Source organism: Ovis aries, chromosome 3 (assembly GCF_016772045.2).
Source record: "Ovis aries strain OAR_USU_Benz2616 breed Rambouillet chromosome 3, ARS-UI_Ramb_v3.0, whole genome shotgun sequence".
Taxonomy (NCBI): domain Eukaryota; kingdom Metazoa; phylum Chordata; class Mammalia; order Artiodactyla; family Bovidae; genus Ovis; species Ovis aries.
This window is the reverse complement of record NC_056056.1, coordinates 102673697-102685820: the sequence shown is the minus strand read 5'-3', so window position 1 is coordinate 102685820 and position 12124 is coordinate 102673697. Positions and strand designations below refer to the sequence as shown.

Below are 12124 nucleotides of genomic sequence, written 5' to 3'. Positions count from 1 at the left end.
CCCTTTAACACCCACCAGCCAGGCTGAGAGCAGGAAGTGTGCTTGCTCTCCGTGAGGAGGGGCCTGTCTGTGTCAGAGAGGAAGGCCGGGTGTGGCACTTCACCCCGCCTCCCTAACGCCCGCCTTGCTCTGGGCCTCTGTGGCTCCCTCTCCTGGCCCTCTCGACCTCTGGCCAGCCCTCTCCACTCCATCGGCTGTTGTCCTCCCCCTATCACCAGCACTGTGCGGGTCCCTAGGTTTCTTCTGTCACACTTCATATGCTCCTCCTGAAAAACCTTGTTAGTCATTCATATAGAATAAATTACCAATTATTTGGTAAGCAGTTACCAAATAATTTGCTAATGACCTTTAAATTTCCAGATCCATCCTACACTCTGCCCAGACTCATCTGAATATCAACCACATGCCAGCCATTCTACCCGAGTGTCTCACTGGTGTCCCAAACACAGCATGTCAACACCAAACTCACATTCTGTCCTTCAGACTAGGTGAGCTCTCCTAGGATAAATGACCTCCCCTTCCCATCAGCCACTAAGAGCCTGTCTCTTCAACCCATCCCATAATTTCCATCCATAGTCACAGCCCTGGTCCCTGTCTTGAGTTTATTCTGATCTAGACCACTTCCCCTCAGCTTTCTTATTCCTCTTTTCAAGGCCCATTTCAGACAGACTGCCCTCTTTTATGGTAATTTCTATCCACAAAATGAGCTGACCCTTAAAAAAATAGTTCCTCTAGTCAGTCTTGAACATATACCTATTATATTATGCATATCTCGTTCATCATGTTACATTCATCATATTACTTACCTTTTACTTTGTCTTAGCATGTTACTTTGAGTTACAACAGCAAGTATAATGCCGCACACAGGAGCTACTCAAAAAAGTTTCCTGAAGGGAAAGATGTTTTTGATCAAGTGAAATCTTACCTGTTTCATTACTAGACTATTACTTTTCTCTATATAATCAGCTAAATACATTATAAGGACTAAAATTCAACAGGCTCAAGGGAGAAGGCAAGCTTAACAGCACACACGACAAACACCAGGACAGTGGTTTTTCTCTGGGGGTGAGCAAGAGGGTCTCTCAAGAAAGTCAGGCATTACCGAGAGTTCAGACAATATGCCACTGATCTGGATGCTACTTACATGACCTACTTTATAGTTAATTCATAAGTTATAAAAATACTCTTATTGGGACCAGCCTGACACACCCAGTGGACAGGCCCCAAAATTCTCCAAGACAAAAGGCAGTAGCACAATATATTTAAAGTGATAAAAGGGAAAAGCCTACAAGCTAATAATAATCCACCCAGCAAAGCTTTCATTCTGGTTTGATGGAGAGATCAAACGTTTTACAGACAAGCAAAAGCTATTTAAAGAGTTCAAGCACCACAAAACCAGCTTTACAAGAAATGTTAAAAGAACTTTCCTAAGTGAAAAAGAAAAGGCTAGGAGGAGAAAAATGAGTCAGGAAAGGAAAAGGCTCGCTGCTAAAGCCAGTAAATTAACACCTTACTGACCAGGGAAATTCTGCAGAAACCAGCGCCTGTGGCTGGTGATTGATCATGTAAGTAAATGCTGAACTGTCTCTGGCCAGTCCGTAACCTTTGGGTAACGAAAGACATATTAATGTGTCTCTAGTCAATAATGTGTTAACCATGTACAAAGCCAGTAGGAGCTTAAAGTAGTAAAACCATCTGTATCCTCAATAAGTAGTTACTGGTTATATAAATATTTAAAATATGAAAACTGGTAGTTGTTGACGGAGACGAGCAAAAATGTAGGGTTAGTTACAATGCATTTGAAGTTATGAGATTAGAAACATATATAAAATAATGTACATACCCACAAAAACAGAGGAATCATAACTCTAAAGACAGTCATCCAATCACAAGGGAAGAAAACAAAAGAAGGACGAGGAACAAAAAAGAACTACGAAAACAATCCCCAAACAACTAATAAGCTAAATGCTCCAATCAAAAGACAGTGATGGATATTTCTTTAAAAACTAGAACTGAAACTGCCGTATGACCCAGCAATCCCACTACTGGGCATATGCCCTGAGAAGATAATAATTCAAAAAGATCAGTGTACCCCAATGTCCACTGCAGGGGTGTTTACAACAGGACATGGGAGCAACCTAGATGTCCGTCAACATATGAATGAAGATTCCATATACAATGGAATACTCAGCCATAAAAATGAATACTTTTGAGTCAGTCCTAGTGAGGTGTATAACCCTAGAGCCTGCTACACAGAGTGAAGTAAATCAGAAAGAAAGAAACATATTATTGCGCGCGCGCGCGCACACACACACACACACACACACGGAAATCTACAAGTATGGTACTGACATACCTATTTGCAGAACAGGAACACTGAGACACAGACACGTGGACACAGCAGGGGAAGGAGAGGGTGGGACAAGCTGAGGGGCACTGAAACATATCACTGCGTGTAAGACAGACAGCCAAGGGGAGTCGCTGTGTAACACAGGGCGCTCAACCTGGTGCTCTGTGACAACCGAGAGGGGTGAGGTGGGTGGAGGGTGGGAGGGAAGTTTAACAGGAGGGGACACATGTATACTTATGGCTGACTCATAACTGCTATAGGAAAAACCAATATGGTAAAGCAATTATCCTCCAATTTCAAAGGACAAGAGTGGCTGAGTAATAGAAAAACAAGACCCAATATATATACATTGCCTATAAGATACACACTTCTGACTACAGACACACAGAGACAGAAAGGAAATGGGAAAACACATTTCATGCAGATGGTAATCGAAACAAAGTTGGGGTAGCAATGCTTACACCAGGCCCCTAAAACCTTTAAAATGAAGACTAACGAGACAAAGAAGGACCTTTATGATGACAAAGAGACCAAGAAGATAGAACAACTGTTATATATGCACCTAAGATAAGAGGGGCTTCCCTGGTGGCTCAGATGGTAAAGAATCTGCTTGCAATGCGGGAGACCCAGGTTTGATCCCAGGGTTGGGAAGATCCCCCAGAGAAGGGAATGGCAACCCACTACTCCAGTATTCTTGCCTGGAGAATCTCATGGACAGGAGTCTGGTGGTCTACAGTCCATGGAATCGCAAAGAATTGGACACGACTGAGTGACTAACACTTGCACTTTTCACCCAAGATAGTATCTAACAAAAAGGTACAAATCACCATCAGTAACGTAACAGTAGGGGCTTTTATATCTCAACTCCATCAATAGATCATCCAGAAAGAAAATCAATAAGGAAACACTGGCCTTAAATGACATTAAACCAGATGGACTTAATATATTTAGAACATTCTAGCCAAGAGAAGCAGAATGCATTCTTTTCAAGAGAACATGGAACATTTTTCAGGACAGATGATATGCTAGGCAATAAAGCAAGCTTGGCAAATGTAAGAAAATTAAAACCCCTAAACATCTTTTCTGACCACAATTCTATGAGACTAGAAATCAGCTACAAGAAGACTGCAAAACCCACAAACATGTAGAGGCAAAACTATATGCTGCCATACAAGCAATGGCTCGCTAAAGAAATCAAAGAGGAGACCAACAACATAAAAGGAAAACAAACAGAAAGCACAGTGATCCCAAATCTATGGGCTACTGCAAAAGGAGTTCTAAAGAGGCAAGTTTATAGCAACAGCTTATCTTAGGGAAAAAGAAAAATCTGAAATAAGCAATCTATCCTTACACCTAAAGGAACTAGAGAAAAAACAAAACCCAAAGTTGGTAGAAGGAAAGAAATCATAAAAATCAGAGAAGAAATAAATGAAACTGAGACTAAGAAAAAACAAATTATCAATAAAATTAAGATCTGGTTCTTTGAAGACAAACTTGATAAGCCTTTAGCCAGATTCATCTAGACAGAAGACCCAAATCATAAAATTATAAGTGAAAAAGACATTACAACTGACACCACAGAAATACATAGGGTCATAAGACTATACCACAAAGTATATGCCAATAAAATGGACAACCTAAAAGAAATGGAAAATTTCCTAGAAATGTACAATCTCCCAAGACTGAACCAGGAAGAAATAAAAAGTATGAATAGACCAATTACCAGTAATTAAGTTGAATCAGTATTAAAAACTCCCCAAAAATAAAAGTTCAGGACCAAATGGCTTCACAGGTGAATTCTGCTAAACATTTAGAAGAGTTAACACCCATCTTTCTCAAACTGTTCCAAAAAATTGCAGAGGAATGAATGCTTCCAGAATCATTCTAGCCAGCAGCATCACCCTGATACCAAAGGTAGACAAAGCTATCACAAAAACGAAAATTACAGGTCAGAATCACTGATTGAAACAGATGTAAAAATCCTCAACGAAACAGCAAACTGAATTCAACAACACATTAAAAAGATCATACACCATGATCATATGGAGTTTATCTCTGGGAGGCAAGGATGGTCCACTATCTGCAAATCATTCAAGGTAACATACCCCATTAACAGACTGGAAAAAAAAAATTACATGACCAAAAAACAAAGAAATCATGATCATCTCAATACAGGCAGAAAAAGCTTTTAACAAAATTCAGCATCATTCATCATACTCTGGAAAGTAGCTACAGAGGGAATAACCTCAATGTAATAAAGGCCACATACAATAAGCTAACGTCACACTTGACAGTGAGAAGCTAAATGTATTTCCTCTAAGATCAGGAATAGGAAAATGTACAACTATTACTCAAAATAGTATTCAAAGCCTTACCTACAGCAACCAGACAAGAAACAGAAAATAAAAAGAAAGTGAACTGGAAAGGAAGAAGTAAAACTATCCCTGTTTGCAGATGACATGACACTATATAGGAAATTCTGAAGACACCACCAAAAAACTACTAGAGCTCACTGATGAATTCAGTCAAGCTGCAAGACAAAACATACAGAAGTATATTTCTCTACACTAACAGTGAACTTTCAGAATGAGAACTTAAGAATTCCATTTACCACTGCATCAAAAAGAGTAAGATTCCTAGCAATAAACCCAACTAAGGAGGTAAAAGGCCATTACTCAGAAAACTGTGAGACAGCGAGGAGAAAACCTGAAGACCACACACACAGACGGAACAGTACACTGTGGTCATGGACTGGAAGAGTACTGTTAAAGTGACCACACTGCCCAAGGCAACCGCACACTCAGTGCATTCCCTATCAAAATACCAGCGGCATTTTTCACGAACTAGGACCATCAATTCTAAACTTTGTAGGGAAACAAAAGACCCCAGATAGCCAAACCAATCTTGAGAAAGAGTAACAGAGCTGGAGTTATACTCCCTGACTTCAGACTATACTACAAAGATTCAGTCATCAAAATGTTACGGTGCTGGCACAAAACACACAGCACAAAGGAGCAGAAAAGAGAGCCCAGAAATAACCCCCCCACACATGGTCAATTAACCTATGACAGAGGAGGCAAGACACACGATGGGCAAAAGATAGTAAGTGGTGCTAGGAACACCAGACAGCTACATGTAGAAGAATGAAATCAGCACACTTTCTCTCACTGCATACAAAAATAAAATGGATTAAAGACCTAAGTGTAAGACTGGAAACCACACATACACAAAAATCCTAGAACACAGAACACTCTCTGACAAACTGCAGCAATACTTTTCTAGATTTGCCTTTTAAAGCAAAGGAAACAAATATAAGAATAAACAAATAGGACCCAATCAAACTTCTGCAGAGCAAAGGAAAGTTATCGACACAATGGAAAGACAACCTTCTGAACAAGAGAAAATACTTGAAAATGATATGCCCAAGCAGGGGTTGATATCCAAAATATATAAACTGCTCCTACAACTCAGCATCAAACAAACAAATAACCTGCTTTAAAAACGGGCAGAAAACCTGAATAGATATTTTTCCAAAGACAACATACAGGTGGCCAGTGGGCACATGAAAATATGCTCAATATCAGTAATCATCAGAGAAAGGCACATCAAAACCTTAAGACAGAATTGGCATCATCAAAAAGAACACAAGTAACAAATGTCGGTGAGGATGTGGAAAAAAGGGAACTGTACACTGCTGGTGGGAATGTAAATTGGTGCAGTCACAACGGAAAATAGTATGCAGACTGCTTTAAAAACTAAAACAGAACTACCACATAACTCAGCAATTCCACCCCTGAGTATATATCCAAAGAAAATGAAAACACTAACCTGACAAGATACATGTACCCTAATGTTCTTAGCAGCATTATTTACAGTAGCCAAACTACGGAAGCAACCTAAGTGTTCATCAACAGATAGATAAAGACATGATATATATACACAATAGAATACTACTCAGCCATAAAAACACAACGAAACTTTGCTATCTGTAACAAGGCAGATGAACCTGGAGGGTATTAATCTTAGTGAAATAAGACAAAGAGAAATACTATATAATTTATATGTGGAATCTAAAAAATAAAATGAATTAATATAATAAAACCACCAGACTTACAGATACAATAGAGAACGAACTAGTGGTCATCCCTGGGGTGACAGGAGGAGGAGGGGCAAGACGGGTAGTGGGTCAAAAAGTACAAACTACTGTGTATAAAATACACTACAAGGACAGCATAGAGAACAGAGCCAATATTTTATAAAATCTTTAATGGATTATAATCTATAAAAATTCTGATCCCTGTGTTATACACTTCAAACTTATAAAACATTGTGAATCAACTACACCTTAGTGAAGAAATCAACATCTTACTGACTTTTCTGATATATTTAACAGTAAAAATTACCTGTTAATCCATCGTTTAATGAAAACTTTGAAAAGAAAAAATTTAATTCCACTTACAATAGCATCAAAAAGAGTAAAATAATTAGGAATAAACCTAACCAAGGACATAAAAGTCTTATACTCTGAAAACTACAAAATGTTGCTGAAATTAAAGACAGAAATAAATGAGAAGACATCTTATATGAATGGACTGGAAAACTGTTTTGTTAAGACACCAATACTATTCAAAGTGTAGAGATGCAAAATATTCCCTATCAAAATCCCATTGGAATTCATTAAGAAATAGAAAAGTCCATTCTAAAATACACATGGAATCTCAAGGGACTCTGAACAGCCAAAACAGTCTTGACAAATAACAAAGTTGGAGGCCTTGTACTTCCTGATTTCAAAACTTAACAGAAAACTACAATAATCAAATCAGTGTGGCAATAGCAGAAAGACAGACACACAGTGCAAAGGAATAAAGAGCCCAGAAATAAACCCTAGCATTGATGGGCAATAACTTTCAACAAGGAAGAAGACCATTCAGTGAGGAAACAACAATCTTGTCAACAGTGTTTGGAAAACTGGACATCCACATGGAAAAGACTGAGACTGGACCCTAACCTTACAACATATCAACTCAGACTGGAACAGAGACCTAAACATAAGAAGATGATGCAACTAGGAGAAAACTTAGGGGAAGAGCTTTCTTGGACTGGAATTATTTCTCGGCACAGGCAACAAAAGTATTAAACAGATAAACTGGACTATATCAAAAAACTACACATCAAAAGAACACACTCAACAGTGAAACAAAGTGGGAAAAAATACACTCAAATCATATATGTGGTAAGGAGTTAATATCTAGAAAATGAAAAGAACTAGAATTTAATTAAAAGATCAAGCAATGCTTTTTATATAAAGTGGGCAAAGACCTTGACTAGACATTCCTCCAGAGAAGATCTCCAAACAGCTAACAAACAAATGACAAAACAGTGCTCAACATCAGCAGACTCGGAGGACAGGGAAGTGGGCAGTTGTTTAGTTGGTAAAGAGTTTCTGTTTTCTAAGATGAGAAGAGTTCTGGTGACTGGTTGCATAACAAGGTGAATTACTTAACACTACTGAACTGTATCCTTAAAAATGGTTTGGAAGAGGAAATGGCAGTCCACTCCAGTATTCTTGCCTGGGAAATCCCATGGACAGAAGAGCCTGGTGGGCTGCAGTCCATGGAGTCCCAAGAGTTGGACAAGACTGAGGCAGAGAAGGCACTTGCCAGAGGCCCCAGAGCTTTTGACGGCAGAGCCAGAACTGTGGCTGAGCGCTCCCAGCTCCCAGGCCTCTTGATTCTGGTCTCTCTCACTAGACATGTGTGTAAAAAGCTAGAATCTAAAACATGCCTGAGGGCTTCCCTAGTGGCTCAGTGGTGGGGAATCCGAGTGCCAATGCAGGAGACACGAGTTCGATCCCTGGTCAGGGAAGACCCCACCTGCCTCGGGAACCTAAGCCAGTGCACCACACTTACTGACCCTGTGCTCTGGAGCCTGGGAGCCGCAACTACTGAAGCCCACGCACCCCAGAGCCTGTGCTCCACAAGAAAATCCACGGCCACGAGAAGCCCTGTGCCACAGCTAGAGAGCAGACCGTGTTTGCCGCAACTAGAGACAAGCCCGGCACCAACAGAGGCCCTGGACAGCCAACAAGAAATAAAACCGCTAAAAAAGGAGACCAAGATGGTGAGGTTTCCATCATGTACATCCCACCACAGTAAAATATAGGTACTAGGTAGTACTTAAATGCATCACAGACCCATACGCAAGGCGAAACCATGAAGCACTCAGGTGAAGACAGGAATACACTTCACAAGCCTGGAATAGGCAGAGGCTTCCTTTAGATACACCAAGAAGAGAAACTGGAAGTCATCAAAATTAACAATGTGCTCCAGAAGACAGGATTAAAAAGATAAACCACAAGCTGGGAGAAAACATGTGGTTTTCAAAGGCCAATCATTTGTCTTTAAGTAACTTGTATACCTAATGTATAAAATAACCTCTTACAACTCAACAATAAAAAGACTCACTTGAAAAATGGGCAAAGGATTTGAATAGACATTTTCCCAAAAACATACAAATGGCCAATAAGCACACAAAAACATGTGAATATCATTAACCATTCGGGAAATGGTAGTCAAAATCCCAGTTAGATACCACTTCATATCTAGTAGAATGACCACAATCAAAAGGGTGAAAAATACAGTGAGGCGCTCCTATGCTGGGTGCATGTACACACTTGCAGTTGTTATTTCTTCTTGCTGGATTGATCCCTTGACCATGATGTAATGTCCTTCTCTCTCGTGTGTTAGTCACTCAGCTGTGTCCAACTCTGACCCCATGGACTGTAGCCTACCAGGCTCCTCTGTTTATGGACTTCTCCAGGCTAGAGTGGACTGCCATGCCCTTCTCCAGGGGATCTTCTCGACCCAGGGATCGAACCCAGGTCTCCTGCATTACAGGCAGACTCCTTTCCAGAGTCTGAGCCACCAGGGAGACCTTTAGCTCTTGTAACAGTCTTTATTTTAAAGTCTATTTTTCCTCATGTGAGTATTGCTTCTCCAGCTTTCTTCTGATTTCCATTTGCATGTAATGTCTTTTTCTATCCCTTCAGTTTCAGTCTATATGTATCCCTAGGTCTAAAGTGGGTCTCTTGTACACAGCATACATATAGGTTTTTTTCTTGCACTCAACATAGCAGCACCTCAATATATAACGCAAACGCTAACAGCCATAAAAGGCGAAATCAACAGTAACACATTAATAGTGGGAGACTTTAACACCCCACTTACACCAATGGACAGACCATCCAGCTAGAACATTAATAAAAAATGCAACCCTTAAATGACACACTAGACCAGAGAGACTTAATTGATATCTTATGGGACATTCCATCTGAAAGGAGCAGAAAACAATTTCTTCTCAGGTGCACACAGAACATTCTCCAGGACAGATCACATCTTGGGTCACAAATCAAGTCTTGGTACATTTAAAGAAACTGAAATTGTATCAGGCATCTTTTCTGACCACAACCCTATGAGATTAGGAATCAATTACAGGAAAAACAAAAAACACAAAGGCATGGAGGCTAAACAGAATAAGCAACAGATTGCTGAAGACGCCAAAGGGAATAAAGAATGTAGAGACAAGTGACAACAAAACATGATCCAAAACCCAGAGGCCACAGCAAAAGCAGGTTTGAGAGTTTAAAGCAATATAATGTTACTCAGGAAACAAGAAAAATCTCAAATAAGCAATCTAAACTTACACCTGAAGCAACCAGAGAAAGAACAAAACCCCAAATTAGCAGAAGGAAAGAAATCATAAAGACCAGAGCAGAAATAAATGAAATAGAGACAAAGAAAACAGTAAAGCTCAATGAAACCAAGAGCTAGTTCTCTGAGAAGATGGAATTAAACCTTCAGCCAGAAAACTGATAAACCTTCAGCTAGGTTTAGAAAAGGCAGAGGAACTAGAGATCAAATTGCCAACATCCACTCTTGGCACACACTGTTGGATCACACAAAAAAATTCTAGAAAGACATCTACCTTTGCTTCATGGACTTTTACTGTGTGGATCACAACAAACTGGAAAATTCTTTTTTTTTTTTTAATATTTACTTAATTATTAACTTATTTGGCTGCACCAGGTCTTAGCTGTGGCACACAGGACCTTTAGTTGCAGCATGTGAACTCATGATTGTGGCATGCGGGATCTAGTTCCCTGACCAGGGATCGAACTCAGGCCCCCTGCATTGAGAATGCAGAGTCTTAGCCACTGGACCACCAGGGAAGTCCCTGGAAAATTCTTAAGGAGACAGGAATACTAGACTACCTTACCTGTCTCCTGAGAAACCTATATGCAAGTCTAGAAACAACAGTTAGAACCAGACATGGAACAATAGATTGGTTCAAAATTGGGAAAGGAGTTGTCACCTTGATTATTTAACTTACATGCAGAGTACATCATGCAAAATGCCAGGCTGGAAGAAGCAGAAGCTGGAATCAAGACTGCCAGGAGAAATATCAACAATCTTAGACATGCAGATGATACCACTGCAGTGGCAGAAAGGGAAGAGCAACTAAAGAGCTTCCTGATGAGGGTGAAAGAGGAGAGTAAAAAAGTTGGCTTCAAACTCAACATTCAAAAAACTAATAAGATCGTGGCATCACTTCATGGCAAACAGAAGAGGAAAAAGTGGAAACTGTGACAGACTTTTGTTTTTTTGGGCTCCCAAATCACTGTGGATGGTGACTGCAGCCATGAAATTAAAAGACACTTTAAAAAAGAAAAGATGCTTTTTCCTTGGAAGGAAAGCTATGATAAACCTTGACAGTGTATTAAAAACCAGAGACATCACTTTGCCAACAAAGGTCCTATATAGTCAAAGCTACGGTTTTTCCAGTAGACACATACAGATGTGAGAGTTGGACCATAAAGAAGCCTGAGTGCTAAAAAATTGATGCATTTGTGGTGTTGGAGAAGACTATTGAGAATCCCTTGGACTGCAAGGAGATCAAAACAATCAATCCTAAAGGAAACCACCCTGAATATTCATTGGAAGGACTGAAGCTGAAGCTCCAATACTTTGGTCACCAGATGTGAAGTGCTGACTCACTGGAGAAGACCCTGATGCTGGAAAAGAGAAGGCAAAAGGAGAAGGAGACAGCAAAGGATGAGATGGTTAGATAGAATCACTGACTCAGTGGACATGAATCTGAGCAAATTCCAGGAGACAGTGGACAGGGGAGCCTGGCATGCTGCAGTCCATGGGGTCGCAAAGAGACACAACTCAGTGACTGAACAATAACAGCAAGACTCACCAAGAATAAAAGGAGAGGATTCAAATCAATAAAATCAGAAATGAAAAAGAAGTTACAATAGATACCACATAAAGACAAAGCATTTTAAGAGATAATACAAGCAACTACATGCCAATAAAATTGACAACCTAGAAGAAATGGACAAATTCTTAGAAAGTTACAACCTTTGAAGACTAAACCCAGGAAAAAATAAAAAATACAAACAGACCAATCAAAAGTACTGAAACTGATTAAAAATCTTCCAACAAACAAATAATCCAGGATCAGGTGACTTCACAGGCGAATTCTATCAAACATATAGAGAAGAGTTAACAGCTACCCTTCTGAAACTCTTCCAAAAAAATTTCAGAGAAAGGAACATTCTCAAGCTCATTCTACCAATACAAGGCCACCATCATTCTGAAACCAAAATCGGACCAAGATATCACAAAAAAGATTACAGGCCAATATCACTGATGAACACAGAAGCAAAGTCCTCAACAGAATATGATCATATTGAATCTAAAAACACATTAA

The 12124-nt window shown here is 39.7% G+C and overlaps 1 protein-coding gene and 1 non-coding gene across 3 annotated transcripts in view; one reads left to right on the top strand and one right to left on the bottom strand.

The window, feature by feature from the left end:
- Positions 1-12124, top strand: part of INPP4A (inositol polyphosphate-4-phosphatase type I A) — a 139456-nt gene that overhangs the window by 121578 nt on the left and 5754 nt on the right. The gene's annotated exons all lie outside the window — the stretch shown is intronic.
- On the bottom strand, positions 10505-10577 carry TRNAE-CUC (transfer RNA glutamic acid (anticodon CUC)). Its single transcript has one exon. It is a non-coding gene; the product is annotated as a tRNA-Glu (tRNA).